Raw genomic sequence first — 20,423 nt, forward strand, 5'->3', positions numbered from 1 at the left:
CCTAATGCTATGGCAATCACCTTGGTTCTCACAAGCTCTGCCAGTGAAGCCCACTCTCCAGAAGGTCCTGACAAGACAGATCTTCTCTCATCTGTATTTCTCTCTGTCTGTCTATATGTCTGTCAATATGCATGTTAATATATAAACCATATAGCTAAAAATGAGAGCATAAAGATTCAAATGATATATAATATAATGCCTATAGCCAAGTGGTTCCTTGTGGTGTCAAACTCTAAACTTCACATTGGGAAACTAGAAGTAAAATATATTTTTACCAGTTTCAAACTTTGGGACTCATTTTTAAGCACCTCTTCAAAGAACTTTATCATACAGTTTATTCTCTATTATTAGAACCTAATTTCTTTATCTTAATTATGCAAAGTGTTGGTGACAACATTCATTGTACAACTCAAAGCGTGATCTTTGCTGATGACAATTTTGGAATAATTGTAGCTGCTCAAATAGGTCAAGAAAAGCTTTAAAATCTCCTAATGGTGCTTTCAGCTTTGAAAGAACACCTTTATATAACTACTGAATATGCATCTTGTTAAGAAAAAAAAAAACAAGATGGTGTTTGATATTTTTCGGAAGGCATTCATGTAGCTTTTTTTTCTCCTTGTTACATAAAGTCAGGACATGAGATTGTGGGAATATAAGAGCTTATCCAGATATGCATTTTTATGCATTTGTCTTGAACCAACATAGGGCAAGCCCTTGAAATAATGGTCATTTTATTCAGAAAGTCTCCTTAACAAGTCTTATTCTTTCATCATTCAATGTAATTGAACTTAATTCAATAAGCACGTATCATACACCTAACATATGAAGTTTAAACATTTGCATACATTTACAGCAGCTCTTCTTGTAGTGGCAAAGAATAGGAGGAGAGGGTGCCCATCATTTGGGGCATTGCTGAACAAATTATATTATCTGAATATAACAGAGTACTATTGTACATAAGAAATGATAAAAGGGATGGTTGAAAACAAAGCTGGGAAGACTTTTTCAAATGATGCAGAATGAAATGGGCCAACCCAATTTAACTTATTCTACAGTAATAATATTGTGTAAAAGTGATTCTTTGACCTCTAGTCAGCTGTGCTACATTTCACTCATCTGTCAATATTCCCCAATATCCTTAGCAGATGTAGGAGTTTCTAATTTTTGTTATTGTCTAAAGCTGCATTGATTATGTTCTCTCAGTTTCAGGGGTCTGCAACATCCTAGTTCCACTTTATTCATTAACAGTCAAATTAGATTTTACAAAGGAAACATAGAAACATTCCACCATTCAAAACCTCCCTGTACTACTTCAGTCTCAGAGGAGTGGAAATAGATTAGTTTTACAGTTATTATATTCATATATGAGGCAGCTAGAGGATTTGGTAGATATAGTACTGGACCTAGAGTCAGGAAGACATGAGTTTAAGTCTGGTCTCAGACACTCAAAGAATAAAATTCTCGAATACACAGAAAGGAAAAGCCAATAATGAAGAGAATGAGAAAAAGATACATTTTTTTAGAAAAAGGTGCATGCAAAAAAGTTTTTAAAACTAACATACACAAGTTGAAGGGGAGGGATAGAATGGGGATTTTACTATACCACACAACTGAGAAGGGAAAAGAGGGGAAACTAGATAAAAGCAAGAAAAAATGAACTAAAAAGTTAAACAAAAAAATAAGCTAAAACAAATGAGCATTTTTTACAGAGGAAGAAGGGGAAAATCCTAGTTCAGGGGGAAAATATAAACAAATGGAGAACAATATAAATCTAACTCTCATAGCTTTAAATGAGAATGGATTAAATAATCCAATAAAATGGAAAACAGCTACAAATTAGATAAGACAAAATCTTACAATCTGGTGATTAAAAGACACAATTAAAAAACAAGGACAAACATAGAATAAAAGTGGGGAACTTGCACAAAATTGTGTATGCATTAGATGAATTAAAAAAAACAGGCATTTCTATCAGACAAAGCAAAAACAAAAATTCACAATGTAAGAAGAGATTAACAAGGGCATTGCATAATGATGAAATGAATTATAGACAACATACCAATATTAGTATCAAAGTTACATGATCCAAATAACTTAACATCTAAATATATAATGGAAAAATTAACTGACTTACTAAAAGACATTAGACATTAATATAATAGTGGCAGGAGATTTTAATGTTCTCTTACTTCTGGATAAATATAACAGAAAAATAATTGAAAAAATACAATTCAATTAAAAAGCCATTGTGCTAGGTATTGGGGAAAATAATCTATAATAAATAACACCTTGGCCTCATATAACTTACTAGTAGGGGAATAGAACACCTATACAAAAGTAATACAGAATATATAAAAATAACCATATAAGAGAAATATACTGCTATATATCTTTATTTTTGTTTTTTGCTTTATGGTGAGGCAATCAGGGTTAAGTGACTTACCCAGGGTCACACAGCTAGTAAGTATCAAGTGTCTGAGGCCAGATTTGAACTCAGGTCTTCCTGACTCCAAGGCCAGAGCTTTGTCCACTGCACCACCTAGCTACCCCCAGTGCTACATATCTAGTGAAATACATTTACATTTTTATACTGTATATACTTCCCCAATTGCATAATAAATACAACTGGACAGTTTACAGTTACCATTTCAGAACTACAGGGGCTTTAGATATTGTTTGGCCCAAATTCTACATTTTATAGAATCTCTACTATACGTGACTTATCTAAGGTCAAACATAAGCCCAGTTAGGACTAGAACGTTAGTATCCAGACCACTGAGATAACACTTTTAGGAACAAGGCTGGGAGTAGGATCTGTTTCTAGCTATGTTTGATGGCTCCCTTATGTTTACTAAGATATTTCAAACCAAGGCAGCAAAAAGCTCAGGTTCAAAGGTCCCTTCTCAGAGTGGTATCAGCAGCATTAAGTTGGACTTATAGAAACTGAGGTTGGATGCCAGTTGGAAGATAGTAATGAAATGATATCTAGGATTCAGTAAAAGAAGTATGAGTCAGTCCCTGAATCAACAGAGTTTGAGGAACAAACCAAAACAAAAAGACTAAGAATCAAGGAGAACATTGTAATAGGGTTTAAATTCATCCTAGAGCCCAAGAGACTCTTGGTAGGACTGGTTTAGACCTAATATGTGATAGTGCATTCTAAGCTAATATGTCTTTCAAATGACTACCCAGTGAAGAAAACAATTACTATAAGTAGCTTTATTTTTTCACAATTTTTTTTAAACTTGGGATGGATTACAAAGAAAATTAATTTAATCTATTTTTGTAGCAAATAACCATTTCCTAGTAATCCAATTGGCAGCAGTCCAAGACTCAAACAGTAGAAGTCAAAAGTCTGACAAAAACCAGGCTTCTGGTTGCATGCAAAGGAAAGCTGTTATATTGTTGTTTTTGTACTTTAAAGAACTCTTATTTTCATGCAAACTGTAGCAATATTAATTACAAGGGGAAAAGTCAGAAAAGTCACAAAAAACATTGGAAAGGATGAATTCTCTTTATCTTACTTCAAAAGAAGGTTGGCTATTTTTCATACAAGATATGTGTATTGTTCTGCCAAAGGCTCGCTGGATTTTGCCTTCAACTACATTTACCAACTATAAATGTTGTTTGAAAAATGAGTTTACAAGGTTAATTATTGGGAGGTACAGCAATACAGAGTACAATAATTTCATTAGTAGTACAATATTTTGTTAAGCACCCATGGTCACAATTTGAAGGGATTCCATTGTCACTACTTGTGACCTGAGTGCTTTGCTAAAAGTAACTGTCAATTAGATATATGATTTTCAGGCTAAGTGTGTGCAAACATGAACACACAAAAGCACAAAAAAATATTGCAAAAACTGAACCCAGTTTATTCATCAAGAGTATATACAAGAGGCAGAGCCAAGATGGCAGAGTAAAAGCAGTGACTTGCTTGAGATCTCCCCAAACTCCTCCAAATACCTGTAAAAATGGCTCTAAACAAATACTAGAGAATCAGAGCCTACAAAAAGACAGAGTGAAACAAATTTCAAGCCCAAGACAACCTGGATGGTTGAGTAGAAAGTTCTATCACACTGGGCTGGGAATTCAGTTCCATGTGGGCATGTAGGCAAAACAGACCTCAGTAAACCTGGAGCAGGCCTCAGAGGACTGAATCACAGGCAGATGTGGTAGTTTCTAGACTTCTGTACCCACAAATGCCAAATACAGCTCATGAGGTCAATAGGAAAAGTCTGTGACTGCAGTGAGAGAGAAGCTTGGTCCCAGCCCCACTTCCATGTGGCCCCAGGAAGGCGTCTGCTTCCAGAGCTTCCTGCCCACAGGCTGAGGGGGAACTGAATGGCTGATCAGAGGGGGATTGCAGGGATCTCTTTGCTTGTGCTGAGGCAGGATTCTCTTGCTTTGCCTGTGTTTAGATTTGGGTCACAGTTCTGGGTGGCAATCTTGGGGAGAGGAAGAGTGCTGCCATGGTGGAACTTGTTGTGGCAGTATAGAGAGAATCCTACTCACAGTTACAAGGCAGAAAAGAGTGCTTGTGGTCACTCATAGACCAGAGCACAGTCCTGGAAAGGAGTAAACACCTCTCCCTTGTTCATACCACCTTGGAAGAACTGAAAACTTACAGGTACCTAGAAGTATTTCTGAAAACAGCTGCACAAAACCCCTGAACCTTGGGACAGTACATTCTCCACGCTGGAAGCAGACCCCTACCTTAACAAAGAGTATATAACTCAAGTAATTGGCTTGGATCAAGAGCAAATCTCACAAAAAAGTTAGACCACAAAATCTTTCTTTGGTGACAAGGAAGATCAAAGCATACAAAAAGAAGAACAAAGTCAAAGCTCCTACATCCAAAGCCTCTAAGAAAAATATGAATCAGTCCCAGGCCATGGAAAAGCTTCAAAATGATTTTGAGGAGCAAGTAAGAGAAGCAGAGGAAAAACTAGGAAAAGAAATGAGAGGGATGCAAGAAAATCATGAAAAACTAGTCAACAGCTTGCTAAAGGAGACGCAAAAATATGCTGAAGAAAATAACACCTTAAAAAATAAGCTAACCCAAATGTCAAAAGAGATTCAAAAAACCAGTGAGGAGAAGAATGCCTTCAAAAGCAGACTTGGTCAAATGGAAAAGGAAGTGCAAAAGCTTACTGAAGAAAATATTTCCTTAAAAATTACAATGGAGCAATTGGAAGCTAGTGACTTTATGAGAAAGCAAGACATTGCAAAACAAAACCAAAAGAATGAAAAAAATAGAAGATACTGTGAAATATCTCACTGGAAAAACAACTGTCCTAGAAAATAGATCCAAGACAGATAATTTAAAAAAATGTTGGACTATCTGAAAGCCATGATCAAAAAAGAGTATAGACATCATCTTTCAAGAAATTATCAAGGAAAACTGCCTTAACATTCTAGAACCAGAGAGTAAAATAGAAATGGAAAGAATTCACCCATCACCTCCTGAAAGAGATCCCCAAATGTAAACTCCTAGGAATATTGTAGCCAAGTTCCAGAGTTCCCAGGTCAAGGAGAAAATATTGCAAGCAGCCAGGAAAAACAATTCAATTATTGTGGAAACACAATCAGGATAACACAGGATTTGGCAGCTTCTATATTAAGGGACCAGAGGGCTTGGAATATGATATTCTGAAGGGTGAAGGAGATAGGATTATAACCAAGAATCACCTACCCAGGAAAACTGAGTATAATCTTTCAGGAGAAAAAAATGGAAATTAAGTGAAATAGAGGGATCTTCAAGCATTCTTGATGAAAAGACCAGAGCTGAATAGAACATTCAACTTTCAAATACAAGACTCAAGAGGTAAATAGGAAAAAGAAATCATAAAAGGCTTATTAAGGTTGAACTGTTTGTATTCCTACATGGAAAGATGATATTTTTAACTCATGAGACCTTTGTCAGTATTAGGGTAGTTGGATGGAAAAATATATGTATAGATAGATTCATAGATAGAGTGAGTCAAAGATGAAGGGGTGATATCTGGAGAATAAAATTAAGGGGTGAGAGAGGATTATACAGAGAGAAGGAGAAAAGGAGAGGTAGAATGAGGTAAATTATCTCACATAAAACAGACAAGAAAAGGCTTTTACAGTAGAGGGTAAGTGGGGGAAGGTGAGAGGGAATGAGTGAATCTTATTATCATTGGATTTGGCTTAAGAAGGGAATAACATACACACTCAGTTGGGTATGGAAATCTATGTTACCCTACTGGAAAATAGGGGATAAGGGGATAAGAGAGTGGGGAGATGATGGAGGGGAGGGCAAATTGGGGGAGGAGGTAATCAGAAGCAAACCCTTCTAAGGAGGGACAGGGTCAAAAGAGAGAATAGAATAAATGGGAGGCAAGATAGTATGAAGGGAAATATAGTTAGTTTTCCACAACATGCCTATTAAGGAAGTGTTTTGCGTGACTACACAAGTATAACCTGTATGGAGTTGTTTTCCTTCTCAATGAGGGTGGGTGGGGAGGGAGGAAGGGAGAAAATTTGGAACCCAAAGTTTTAAAAACAAATGTTAAAAAAAAACATTGTTTTCACATGCAACTGGGAAATAAGATATACAGGCAATGGAGTATAGAAATCTATCCTGCCCTACAGGAAAATAGAAGAAGGGATAAGGGGGGGGAGAAATAGAAGAGAAAGCAGATTAGGGGAAAGGGTATTCAGAATGCATGCTCTTTTGGGGTTGGAGTGGGGATGAGATAGGGAGAAAATTTAGAACTCAAAATATTGTGGATGTGAAGGTTGAAAACTAAAAATAAATAAATTAATGAATCTTTAAAAAAAGAGCAAAAAACTGCTTCAGCCAAAGCTCAACAAATTGTAGTCTATATCCAATTTACCTATCTATAATACACACACACATCTATACATATATATATATATGCATATATATATATATACAAACATGTATGTGTGTGTGTATATATATATATATATATATGTATATACAAACATGTATGTGTGTATCTGTATCTAAATCTATCTATCTATATGGCCAAGGCACTTTTAGGATAGAAAAATTATTTACTTCCTAAGACTGTTTGCACTATTCTATTTTTCATGTACCTGACTAACTTGTATAATGTTGACACTGTCCCATAGCTTAGCTTTAAATAATTGAAACTGCTTCTTTCAGTAAGAAAAAAAAAAGAGTATATACACACTGTGTGAAGTTTCAGGAAGAAACGAGTTTATGCGCCTTGATTACTTGTATGTACAAATATTTTATAAGTAGCGCAATATTTTGCCAGGCACCCATGGTAACACTGTAAACAACTATCATCAGGGATATCTTCTCTGTTGCCTTCTTCCCCTGATCCTAGGTAGCCCAGACCCTACCAATGCAGAGCAATGATTTTCAACAGCACTTGGTGGAGCTAGGAGTCCCCAGGTACAATCTTACCAATGAGATTGAGGGTCACCAGTCTCTTTCATTTATCCAACAATGTTACTGTCTGAAATGGTAGGCATTGTTATCTGCCTTGTTGATGTACCCTAAGGACCTCTTGGCCTTGCTCCCCACCATATCAGTGTACCTTTAAGGTTTCTGAATCATTTCATCCATCATGAAAATGAACTCACTCATTGTGTCATCTTCCCTAATTAGAATAAGATGTCTTGATGGCAGAAATAGTCTCACTTTTCATATTTGTATACTCAGTATTTAGCACATTGTTTCTTACACAGTAGGAATTCAAATGTTTTTTTCCTTTTTATTTAAGTTTAGTATTCTGTCATGATAATTAGCTCATTTTAACATTATATATAGAATGATGTGGAGAAAGAAATGGCAAACCACTCCAATATCTCTGCTAAGGACGTGAGTGGAAAATGACTGAACAACAATGAAAGATTAGAAGACAATACAATGGATATTAAGGTTCACATCTAAACTTGGGTTTTTGTTGACCTCCCTTCTCATTGGCTCAAAGGAGTTCATTTTTGAAAAATAGCTATGAGTTTAATCACAATCACTCTGCCTCCTCACTTAGGAAATTCCTGGGAATTAGATAGAGGTGAATCATTCCAACTAATTGTTCATTTATATCTGTTTCTAGGTAATACTTTATCTCTCTTTGGTTGAAGCAAAATTCAATATACTGGGGAAAAAGTTAGGTAACAGAGTGGCAAACTTTATTATAATGTCTGTGGATAGACAAGCACTGGGAAGGGAAGTTAGAGACAGAAAATATCTTTTCTTGGATTTTCTTTCACTGGCTTTGTTCCAAGATGTAGGTATAGCCAACATGTCTTCTCAATATCTCCTTTTTTGCTAGAGCTCAGTCCTACCTTTCCTCCTGAGATATAGTCTATGATACTAACTTCTCAGAATCTAGACTTTCAGAATCTCTCTCTCTGTTTCTAAGATAATTTCTTTTCTTTTCTTTTCAAAATAAATTCCTTGGGACATTAACTAGGCTTTCACTCAATGGCTCTGATGCATTCAAAAATGTATACAGGCTTTCTTCATACTCAGTTCTTTTTTTACATATTATTTATTTTAATCCACATTTTTACCAAGTAAAATAATGGCTGTTTAAACTTAACTTGATTCTGAACTTATTCGGTTCACTAAAAATGGTGTTGAAGGTATGTTGGTTTATTTGTTTGGGCTTTTTGGTTGTTACAAATTAACAATGCCAACAGGATAAAGTCCTGATTCCTTACTTTTTCATCAAAGGATTTCAACAATCTTACACTAATTTGTCTATCAAAATTTGTCTGCCACTACTCCCAATATAAAAAAGCACCCTTTGCCCCTCCAGGTAGACAATTTTCCTCATTGTCTCCTCTTTAAAAAAAAAGTGTTATTCATTTTATTGTAATAATTTTTAAATTTTGAGTTCCAAATTCTCTCTTTCCTTCCAGTCCCTCCCACATCCACTGAGAAGGCAAGCAATATGGCATAAATTATATATGCAAAATCATGTGAAGCATATTCCATATTGGCCATGATGCAAAAAAAAAAAAAAGCAAGAAAAATAAAGTGAAAACTATACAGTTAAATCTGTAGAGTTCATCAGTTCTGTCTCTGGAGATGGATAACATTTCTTTTCTATTATGACTCCTTTGGAATTGTCTTTGATTATTATATTTATCAGAGTAGCTAGGTCTTTAATAGCTGACAATTGTTACAATATTACTTTTACTGTGTATCATATTCTCCTGGTTTTGCTCACTTCACAAATCAGTTTGCATATGTTTCTAGGTTTTTCTGAAACCATCCCGCACAGCGTTTCTATTGGCACAATAGTATATCACAATTACATACCACAACTTGTTTATCCATTCCTTAATGAGGGGCATCCCTTCACTTTTCAATTCTTTGCCACTACAAAAAAAAAAGCTGTTATAAATATTTGCATAGCACAAATATTTTTGTAGCTATAATTCCTTTTCTTTTTTCTTTGATCTCTTTGGGATACAAACCTAGCAGTGGTATCACTGGGTCAAAGGGTATGCAGAGTTTTGTAGCCCTTTATTCATAGTTCCAAATTGTCCTTCAGGATGCCTGGGCCATTCTGATTTTGAGGCTTCACAGTAGTCAATGACCTTTTGACTTCTTTCATTTTTAAATTTCGAACATTATTTTTTGTAAAAAATTTTTTCAGTCCTGCAATGACCACCTTTCTTTGCATTGATGTCTTTGAATATCAAAGTATATATTTTTCTTGATTTAAAGATTTTTGTCAAATTCTTTACCTCACTATTTATCTCACTATTTATTTTGTGCATTCACAGACTGCAGCTATCTGATCATATCTATCAATCAACAAAAGTATGGTAACTATTGTATACTGACTGACAATTCCTTTCTTTCCTCAATGAATGCAGTGACTGGTACACAATCTTTATCTTATTCTCAAAACCTTTGCTCTTAAAAGTGGAGTTCAATGTACATGTTGATATTGTCTCAAACACCCTAATTTCACAGTTTTTCAGATTATTCATTTCATATGACCTACTCTTCCACCCCACCTGAGAAATATATAAAGATGGTCATAACCTCAATCTTGTTATCACCCACAAATACACTACTTCTATGTTCTGAACTCTAAATTTCTTATATTTGATCACATTCTGTTGCCTTCTCACCTCTCCCTTTGCCTTGCAACCCCAAACCACGCTTTTTGTCCACACCATGACCTCCAATCCCCTGATCCCTCAGTTCCCTCTCAGGCCATTATCCCATGCATTAGCTACACTTTCCTCCTTTTCTTATCTTGTCCCCTTGGTAAACAAGTTCAAATCTACGCTGTCTTTTTTCCTTGAGTCTCTTGTTCACTTTTCATATCAATGATCTTGGCCTGCTAAACCTGAGCCTTGGAACACTCCTACCATCTGTTGCCTTCAATCTTACATGTGTGCTATGGAACAAGGCTGGAGAACATCATAAAACTGTGCTGGCTGGGCCCGCTAGAAACTTTTGCTATGGGAACTTTGCTATGGGAACTCATCATGGCAAGATAATTAATTAATACCTCCTTAATTAATTCATTATCACACTAATCTGAGCAGCTCTTCCAAACCTCTTCTTCCCCATTTAAATCTTTCATGGTTCTCCCTACCCCACCCTCTCAGCTCAGATCTTCGCTTCATATTTTGTTGAAAACATTGAGGCCATTCACCAAGAGTTCTCTCTTCTCCCTTCCCCCTCATCTAGCATCAACCAGATTTTTTTCTGCTCCCATCTCCTCCTTCATCCCTGTCTCACATGAAGAGATAAAGCCATCTACATGCACAAATGATCTCATTCCATCTTGTCTTCTCCCTCACATTCACCTCCCCATGTTCCTCTCTCTCTTACTTTTCTTCAGTCTCTTCTCTACTGACTGTTTCCCTACTGCCTACAATAATACCCATGTTTCCCCTATCCACATCAAATCTTCATTTGATCCTTTCAATTCCTGATTGTTATACTCCCATATGTCCCCTTTCTCATATAACAAAACTCTTTGAGAAAGTTCTCTGTAATATAAGGGCATCTTCATTTCCTCTCACTCAGTTCTCCATAATTTAGCTTTTGACCTCATCATTCAACTTAAACCTCTCTCTCCAAAATTACTGATGGTCTCTCTATTGCCCAATATAATGGCCTTTTCTCAGTACCTATACTTCTTGACCTCTCTGAAACCTTCAACACTTTAAAATTCCCTCTTCCCTCTGAAACATTGTTTTCTCAAGTTTTCAGTGACATTCTTCCCTTTTATCCACCTGACCCCTCATCAATCTCCTTCACTGCATCTTCATCCTGTTCACACCTTCTAACCATAGGTGTCCCAATAGACTCTATCTTGAAGCCTCTTCTCTTCTCTCTCCATACCATTTCACTTGGTGATCTCATCAGCTCTCATGCACCCAATTTTTAACTCTGCAGATGACACTTAGATCTACATATCTGAACCAAATCTCTCTGCTGACCTTCATCTTTACATTTCAGCTGACTACCATACATCTCAAAGTGGCTGTCCAGGAGACACCTTAAACTCAATATGCTCAAAACTGAACACATTATCATTTCCCCAACTCTCCCTTCTTCCAAACTTCCTTATTACTGTCACGGGTACTATCATTCTTCCAATCATTCAGACTCACCACCCAAGTATCATCCTTGACTACTTACTCTCCTTTACTTGTCCCTGATCCAATCTATTGGCAAGATCTGTTGATTTTACCTTCGTGACATATCTTGAATACACTTTCTTTTCTTCTCTGATGCTGCCATTACTCTGATGCAGACCTTCATTATTTCACTTTAGGACTATTGCGATAGGCTTCTGGATTATCTTCCTGGCACAAATCTCTCCCATCTTCAACCTATACTCCACTCAGCTGTCAAAATGGTTTTCCTAAAGCATAAGTATAATTATGTTACTCTTCTATTCAATTAACTCCTTTCTCTGAGTGACTCTTATCTTCAGGATTAAATATAAAATCCACTGTTTATCCTTCATAAGGGCAAATTTGAACTCCCTTCACAACCTGCTCCCACCCCCACTTTCTAGTCTTCCTTCACCTTACAACTGAACCCCCCCAAAAAAAACCTGTAATCCAATGACTCTGGCCTCATTCTTGTTCCTTGAACAAAACACTCCATCTCCTGACTAAAGTATTTTTACTGGATGTTCTCCATGCATAGAAAGCTCTCCTTCCTCATCTCTACTTCCTGCTTTCCCATGCTTCCTTCAAGTCCCAGATAAATCCCACCTTCCATAAGATGTCTTTCCCAATCCCTCTTAATTTTAGTGATTTCTGTTGATTATTTCTGTTGATTATTTCTAACTTATCTTGAATGTGTATATATATATATATATATATATGTGTGTGTGTGTGTGTGTGTATACACACACACACACACATATAAGTGTATATGTATGTATATGCACATATTATATATATAATGTGTGTGCATACTTGGTTTGTACATAAGTATTTGTATGTTGTTTTCCTTCTTAGATTATGAACTTCTTGAAAGAAGGGACTGTCTGTTGCCTATGTTTGTATCCTGAATCCTTAGCACAATGCCAGGCACATAGTAGACATTTAAAAAATGTTTATTGGCTAATGCTCAATATCACTTGCAAAGCCTTCTTGTTCCTTCATAAAGTTTTTGTGTAGATGTGCAAGCATACATACAGGTAAAGGTCAGATTTTCTATATATCTTTTGGTATTTTGCCCTCCTTCAGTCACGTCTTGTATCACTCCTCCAGAACACTCACAATCATTTGGCTTCCAGTATGGATCCATGGTGTCGGATACATTCATCCATTCTTTTTCAGTTTTGAAATGTGAACTACTACTAATCAGTGGGCAATGTGAAATTCATTATTTCAGAGTAGATATTATTTAAAGATGTATAAAGCAAGCATATAATTTAGCAATTACTGTAAATTGGGCAATTGTTCTTTTATTGATTTTTAAAGTTGGGAACATACTTAAAAGAATGAGAAAAGAAAAATGTAGGAAATAGAAAAATATTTTTTTAAATTGGGGAATGGGTAGGAATATAACCCAAGATGGTTATTCTCTCAGTCTGAAATTAATGCTGTCCATCTCCATACATGCATATAAGTCATAGGACTGAACTGTGAAAGATATGACTGGGGCATCTTACTGAAGCTCAAGGCATAGCTGTCAAACATATTCAAATATATTCTAGGTAGCTAGGTGTTGCAATTGATAGAATGGTGGGCCTGGAGTCAGAAAGACCCGAGTTCAAATCTAGCCTCAGACAATTACTAGCTATGTGACCTTGGGTAACACACTTAAGAACTATTTGCCTCAGTTTCCTCCACTATAAAATGATAATAATAATAGCTACTTTATTACTAGGTCTTTGTGAGGATCAAATGAGATAGCTTTGCACAGTGCTTAGCACAATGACTGGAACATTGTAGGTATTTTATAGGTATTATTATTATTATTATTTATAATTATTGTTGCCTTCTAATGTAAATAAATTTGGTTATCTCTTGAATAATGCCAAGTTAATATGTTTTCAGCTTTATTAAATTCAATAAATATTTATGGAAAATATAAGCTCTCATTTTTACAATGAAAGGGAATATTATAGCCTACTTAATCTAACATATGTAATCAAAACAAAAGTTGTTTAATCGAGATGGTTATGCATAACACTGCAGCACTTTTGTAGTACAAGCAATCTAAATGTTTTCAATGGTTTGAATGCTGCCTTCCTACATCTGCCTACAGGCAGATGATGTGCTACAATATTATCCAGTGAGGGAGCATATTACTTGAATTGCAGAGCAAGTTATAGGGCCTCCAGCAGAACAGCTCCCTTTCAAGCTTGCATCCATAGAATCTTCCTCAAAAGCTATAAAAGACCCACAGGTCACCAAGGCTTTTCAGCCTACAGGAGACTAGGATACTCCCACATCCCCAATGCCAAGTCCATGGCTTCCAGTGCAATGCTGACTAGGTCTAAAATTAATCTAGGGACAGAAATAAGAATTTGTAAAACACACACATGTGTGATTATATGTGTGTGTACGTGTGTGTGTGTGTATATATATATATATATATATATATGTATACATATATACTTATATATGTATATGTGTGTGTGGTTGTGTATATGTACATATATGTGTGTATGCACACACACATACACATACGCATACGCATACGCATACGCATACACATACACATACACATACACATACACATATATAATGTGAAATCAATTGTCTGTAGAAGCTTTTAAGCCTCACAACAACATGATTAAGAGGCTGGCAAAGCCAGAATCTATCTGTGCCCAGTTCTCTTTCTTCATGATACCTTGCACATTCAGATTCAAGGTTTGCGATCAACATAACTTAATGGACATAGCAAACTGTGAGTGGTGGGGGCTGGATAGAGCAAACTAATAAATACTCGGCATCTCCCTCTAACTCTCTACCTTTCCCTCAGCTTCATCCCACTTTCACTCCTAGAACTTCAGGAGAGGCAGAAGGATTCTCAATTATAAATACCTGCAATAGAATGGAGTGTCCACACCCTAATTCAAGATCCCAGCCTAAAAACAAGGGGGAGAGAGAGAGTGATGAAAGTGTTCGCGCTTTCCTGACAACTTACAAGACTAACAAAATTTATGCTGACTGGTAGATTCAACAAATCTAGATCCTTTCCATTTTTGGTGAATATTTCTGATCATTCTCCAGGACAAGAATCTCTACTACTGCATTGTTTGCCTATTACTTTGTTCAGAGACAACTTCAGAACAACTATAGCAGTGGTTACCAGAGCCAAAACCCTAGTCATTTCATTTCAGTCATAGAAGTCCAGTGGTCTGAACATCCCCCTCCCCCCAACACAAATCTAAAGTTAGCAGAAGAAGGCCAGGAAAACAATCCCAGGTATGAAGCTTGCTATTGTGGGGTTTGTTATTGTTGTTGTTATTTGTTTGTTTGTTTCTCCCTCACCCCCTCATGACCACTCCCCTAAGGACTTCTTCCTTGTTGCAAATGTGGATTATCCAAGACACCAGATAGTCTGCTCAGTGCCAGGATCATTAAAATAGAAAGGCTTTGCCAGTCTTCCTCTCTCTAAATCATTGTTTCTTTAGGCCCAATAAAAATTGAAAGAGATAAGAGGGCAAGAAACCAGCTACATAATGTTTACCTTCCTATTTTCTCTTCTCCAAAAACCATGAAAGGGACTGGTCCATTAAATGAAAATGGATGGGAAAAAAAAATCAACATTTACTATAAGGTAAAGCATCATATTGTAGATTCTGCAACTGGAAATTATTTTTCAAAATTCAATTCGAAATAAATTGATTCAATAACAAATGCATTTTCTGTTAACAGATTTATCCTGATGAGTTTTTTTGACTCTTATCTCCCCAGGAATTACAGGCTATTTAGTCTTAAGTCACATTAGCTGAACAAGATATTAATACTTTTTTTAATCTGTAGCTTTAGATAGGATAAAATTTCAAAAGCAAGTAAGTGATAGAGTGAATCATAGACGATGAAATGGAAAATCTGATTACATAAATTGCAAACTTATTACACACAAAAAATCAATATGGTTTAAGATTAAAAGATAATCAGTTAACTGGATGGAAATTACCAAATCTAGTTATTCTAACAAAAGTCTTACATCTAAGGAATACAAGGATTTGATTCAAATTTATAGCAAAAGCCATTCCCCAACAGATAAAAGGTTATAAGATAAAAATGGGGAAGAATCCAAAATATCAAAAGCCATATGAAAAAAGTGCTCCAAATGAATAATGACTAAAGAAATACAGATTATACAAATTCTAAAGATCCACCTCAAACCTATCATATTGGCAAAGATGATTTTAAAAGGCAGCGACAATTTTTAGATAACCTGTGGGAAGACTTACGCAAATACACGGTTGGCAGAAGCATGAATTGGTTCAGCCATTCTAAACTCTACATTATCTGACTCACTGGTACAATGACTAGCATGTATCTCAAAGAGCTCAAAAAGAGAAAGAATTTCTATGTGAAAAAAATGCACACACACACACACACACACATACATATATACATACATATACACATACACATATACTTTTCATAGAGGCAAAAGACCAGGAACAAACTGGTTGCCTCTAAATGTGGGAATACTTGAATAAATTATAGTACATGAATGGAATGAAATATTATTGTTGCTTAAGAAATGACCAAAGGGATGTATTTATTAAAAAAAAAAACTTGGGAAGCTTTGTATGAACTGATGCAGAGTAAAGTAAGAAGATAAAGGATACAAGCCATCCCTGACTCAGGAAAAGAAATCAAAATTATCTGTAGTCATATGAAGAATCACTCTAAATCACTTTTGATTAGAGAAATTAAAATTAAAACAACTTTGAGGTATGACCCTATACTTATTAAGTTGGCTAACATGACAGAAAAGGAAAATTATAAATGTTGGACAGTATATAGGAAAATTGAAACAATAATGCACTGTTGGTGGAGTTGTGAACTGATCCAATTATTCTGGTGAGCAGTTTCAAACTACACCCAAAGGGCAATCAAACTGTGCATACCCTTTGATCCAGCAATACCACTACTAGATCTGTATCCCAAAGAGATCATAAAAAGGGAAAGTGACCTACATGTGAAAAAATATTCATAGCAGCTCTTTTTGTTTTGGCAAAATATTGAAAATTGAGGGATGTCAATCAATTGGGAAATGGTTGAATAAGCTGTGGCATAAAAATGTAATGGAATACTTTTGTGCAATAAGAAATGATGAGTAGGCAGATGTCAGAAAAACCTGGAAAGACTTGTATAGGCTGATGCAAAGTGAAATGGGAAGAAATGAGCAGAAAAAACATTGTACACAGTAACAGCAATATTGTATGATGATCAACTATGAATCACTTAGCTCTCCTTAGCAACATGGTGGTCCACGACACTAGAAAGGACTCATAATGGAAAATGCAATCTACATCAAGATTAAGAACTGATGGACTCTGAATACTGTTCAAAACATACATTTTCACTTTATTTTTTTCATGGAAAAGAAGATGCAGGATAACTATTTATCTAATAACTATGACATTGTTAAAAAATAATTCAAAAGACAACAATCTTGTCCTTCTTTCTCAGAGGATCAAAATAACATCACTATGTTAGAGTCAAATCACAATGCCTCCTACTGTGTCTTATCAGACCAATATGAGCTCAAATAATCCATGTGAACATTTGTTATAGATTCTCCAAATTTGTGCATTTCATGTTTCTTTTGAGCGACTTCAATTCTGCTTTGCTCATAGCAGCACAGCACCTTCTTTGATATGGGCATTCCATATTGGATGGTCCTGTGCCAGTCTCTTCCACGTTATACAATCAATTCCAAAGTATTTTTGTTTTTGTTTTTTGGGGGGTTTTTTTGGTAAGGCAATCAAGAGTAAGTGACTTGCCTAGGGTCACACAACTAGTAAATATCATGTTTCTGAGGCCGGATTTGAACTTAGTTTCTCCTCACTTCAGAGCAGATGTTCTATCCATTGCACCACTTAGCTGTCCCAAATTACAAAATTCTTAAGAGAGACCTTAAAGTGTTCTTGTATAATTTCTTCTGACCACCATGTGACTGCTTATCTCCTGTGAGTTCTCCATAAAATAGTCTTTCAGGCAAGAATACATTTGGCAATTGAACAATGTATCTAGCCCATCGTAGTTGCACTCTCTGCAGTAGAGTTTGAATGCTTGGCAGTTTAGTTCGAGAAAGGACCTTAGTGCCTGGTATCCTATCATGTCTGGTGATCTTCAGAATCTTCCTAAGACAACTGAAATGGAAGCAATTCATTTTCCTGGCATAGTGCTACTATACTGTCCAGGTTTCAGAGGCATGTAACAGCAAGGTCAGCACAATAGCTTGGTAGACCTTCACAAAGGCAAAGACCAACCAAGATTCCAGAGAATGGATGATGATGCATGTTACAAATCTCTGACAAAGAGATTGAGGTGGAGTGGGAGGGCTCAATATATAGATGAAAACATACAATTTCAAACTTGGCCAAGATGGGTATTATAATTTCTTGAATATAGTAATTTCTTAAAATGTTTTGTTTGTTTATTTAATTGGTAGTTGTATTGCAGGGAAATAGCAATGATAATGACATAAAAAGGAAAAGAAGGAAAATAGGGTCATTGTAGCATTTAAAAACTAAGAAGAATACAGTAAGTTTAGCAGGATAAATAGATAAGCAAAGTAGATCTGAAAATAACATGGAATTATACAAATTTGAAAAAGAAATGGAAGTTGTATGTCATGGAAATAAGGGGTTTCATATTTATTTCTCTTTTTTCTTCTTTATATGCAGAAATTCTTATATTTGTTTATGTTTTCAAGTTAAAAATAACAGAAGAGAATATATTATTAAAAGAAGATTAATGTCCTGACATATAGTGAGTACTTAATAAATTTCTGATTGATAGTCTGCAATATAGTCTTAATTACCCTAAGTCCACAGTGTTATTTATCTTGGATCCTTTTTTCCTGTCCTCTTTTGAAGTCAATTCTCTTTAAGTATACTTTATTGGTTGGGAACTAATGTGTGTATTGATTCATTAGAATTTCCATGAAAAGGAGAGATGCTTCCCCACAATGCAGCAGCATGTAGTAAAGGAGCTGGAAACTTGTGAGAATTTTGTGGAGAATTTTGGGAGAAAGACGCCTTGAAGAAAGGGGTAAAGAGCCTGAACATATATGACATAAATGACATCCTCCATCTTGGTGCCATGTATGGTGATGCCGCATGTCCACTTTTGTTTATTTTCCATTCATCCCTGCATTTCTTCCTTTCAAAGAGACTATAAATAGCTAGTGAAGAAAATAAATGTTTAGTGCACTGAAGTGCACAATTATTGTTGAGATGCTACAAGAGCCTTTCATAAAGATTAGCCTTTTCTTTTGTCTTTGTTTCAAAGAAAGATGCTACCAGTCTAATTAAACAGCTCTTCTAAAGTATGTCTCTCATTCCTTTTCCCCATAAGAGTGAAGGAATCTAAAAAGGAAAACTGTTCACTCTTCCTTTGGGCCAAAGTGCTTGGTGCTGGATATTTTATGTACGATAATATGTAATTCTTCGGATTTCTGCTATTTCCCCTATTACTGTGGTGTTCCTTCCCTTTTATATAAACAATTTAATGGATATGAATCCTTGTTGTATAATCATTGATAGCAATGCAGATAGAAGTTGGGAAACCTGGTCAGTCTGGGAAAAGCAGAAAATGCATTTAACTTCTAGCAAAAAGTGTGTAGAAAAATAAAAGAACAATGATTCCACACCCTGCATCCCCAAGTTCATAATCCTCTTTAGGTACTTATACTTATTAGTTTGCTCAAATGTAATTTATAGGCAAGAGTATAAATAGGTGATTAATAGCACAAAGCTAAAAAAATCTCCTAGTATTTAAAACAGGGGAAAATTTCAAGCAGGAGTTATCAATTCGGGAAGGGGTGGCTATCAATACTAAATGCAACAGCAAAGTTAAGAAGTTAGTAGATCCACTATATAATTTTATTTGGAGGTATTTATATTTTAGGAAATGGGAAGAAACTTAGCTCTTATTTCATCAAAAACTGACTGCTAGGTGGCACTACTTCCTTAACTTTTAATTTATGTAAAAAAAAGATTTCTGTAAAACCACAAAGTGTTAGAGGTAAAAGAAACCTTAGTGCTAATTTAATTCAATGTCTACATTTTATAGATAAGGAAAATGATTACCAGCTTAACTGAACAAACTTTTTTTATAGACTATACCAATGTTTTTAGATTCAGTTCAACAATGCAAAGTCAAATTTCCGTTTTCTTTCTTTGCTTTTCAGTAATTACCTGATTTCTAAGCATTCTATCATCTGCTGTCTATTGACACGGGAATTTAAGGAATCTGTTGTAAACGTATGAGAATTTTTTTTTTACATGATGAATCAAATATGTGAAATATAAAGTCACTTCATGTGGAAAAGACCTAAAGATTTTTAGTAGATTGAGATTCAACCAATAGCATGCCATGCACACCAAAATGAAAAAAAAATGTATTTTTTAATCATGTTCTGAAAAGGGAAGATAATAGTACCAATTTTTTTTTCCCTGTCAGGCCACATCTGGCATATTGTATTTTGTTCTGGAAACCAAATTTAAAGAAGAATGATGATTACATTAAACATGTTTGGAAATGCCAAACAAACAGGGTGAGAAAAACTAAAACTATATGAGAGGAGGAATCATTGAAAAAAACCAGCAACATTTCACATCAAAGAGAGACAATTTAGGGTGGGCATAAGAAACACTAGTCTGAGAAGCATAGTAGGGCTGAATACTTCAGATAAAAGCAGAACCTTTTACTGAGAGAAGTCACCTTTAAGCCAAGATGGATTGTCA

Source organism: Phascolarctos cinereus, unplaced genomic scaffold, assembly GCF_003287225.1.
Source record: "Phascolarctos cinereus isolate Bilbo 61053 unplaced genomic scaffold, phaCin_HiC Scaffold_726;HRSCAF=1367, whole genome shotgun sequence".
Classification (NCBI taxonomy): domain Eukaryota; kingdom Metazoa; phylum Chordata; class Mammalia; order Diprotodontia; family Phascolarctidae; genus Phascolarctos; species Phascolarctos cinereus.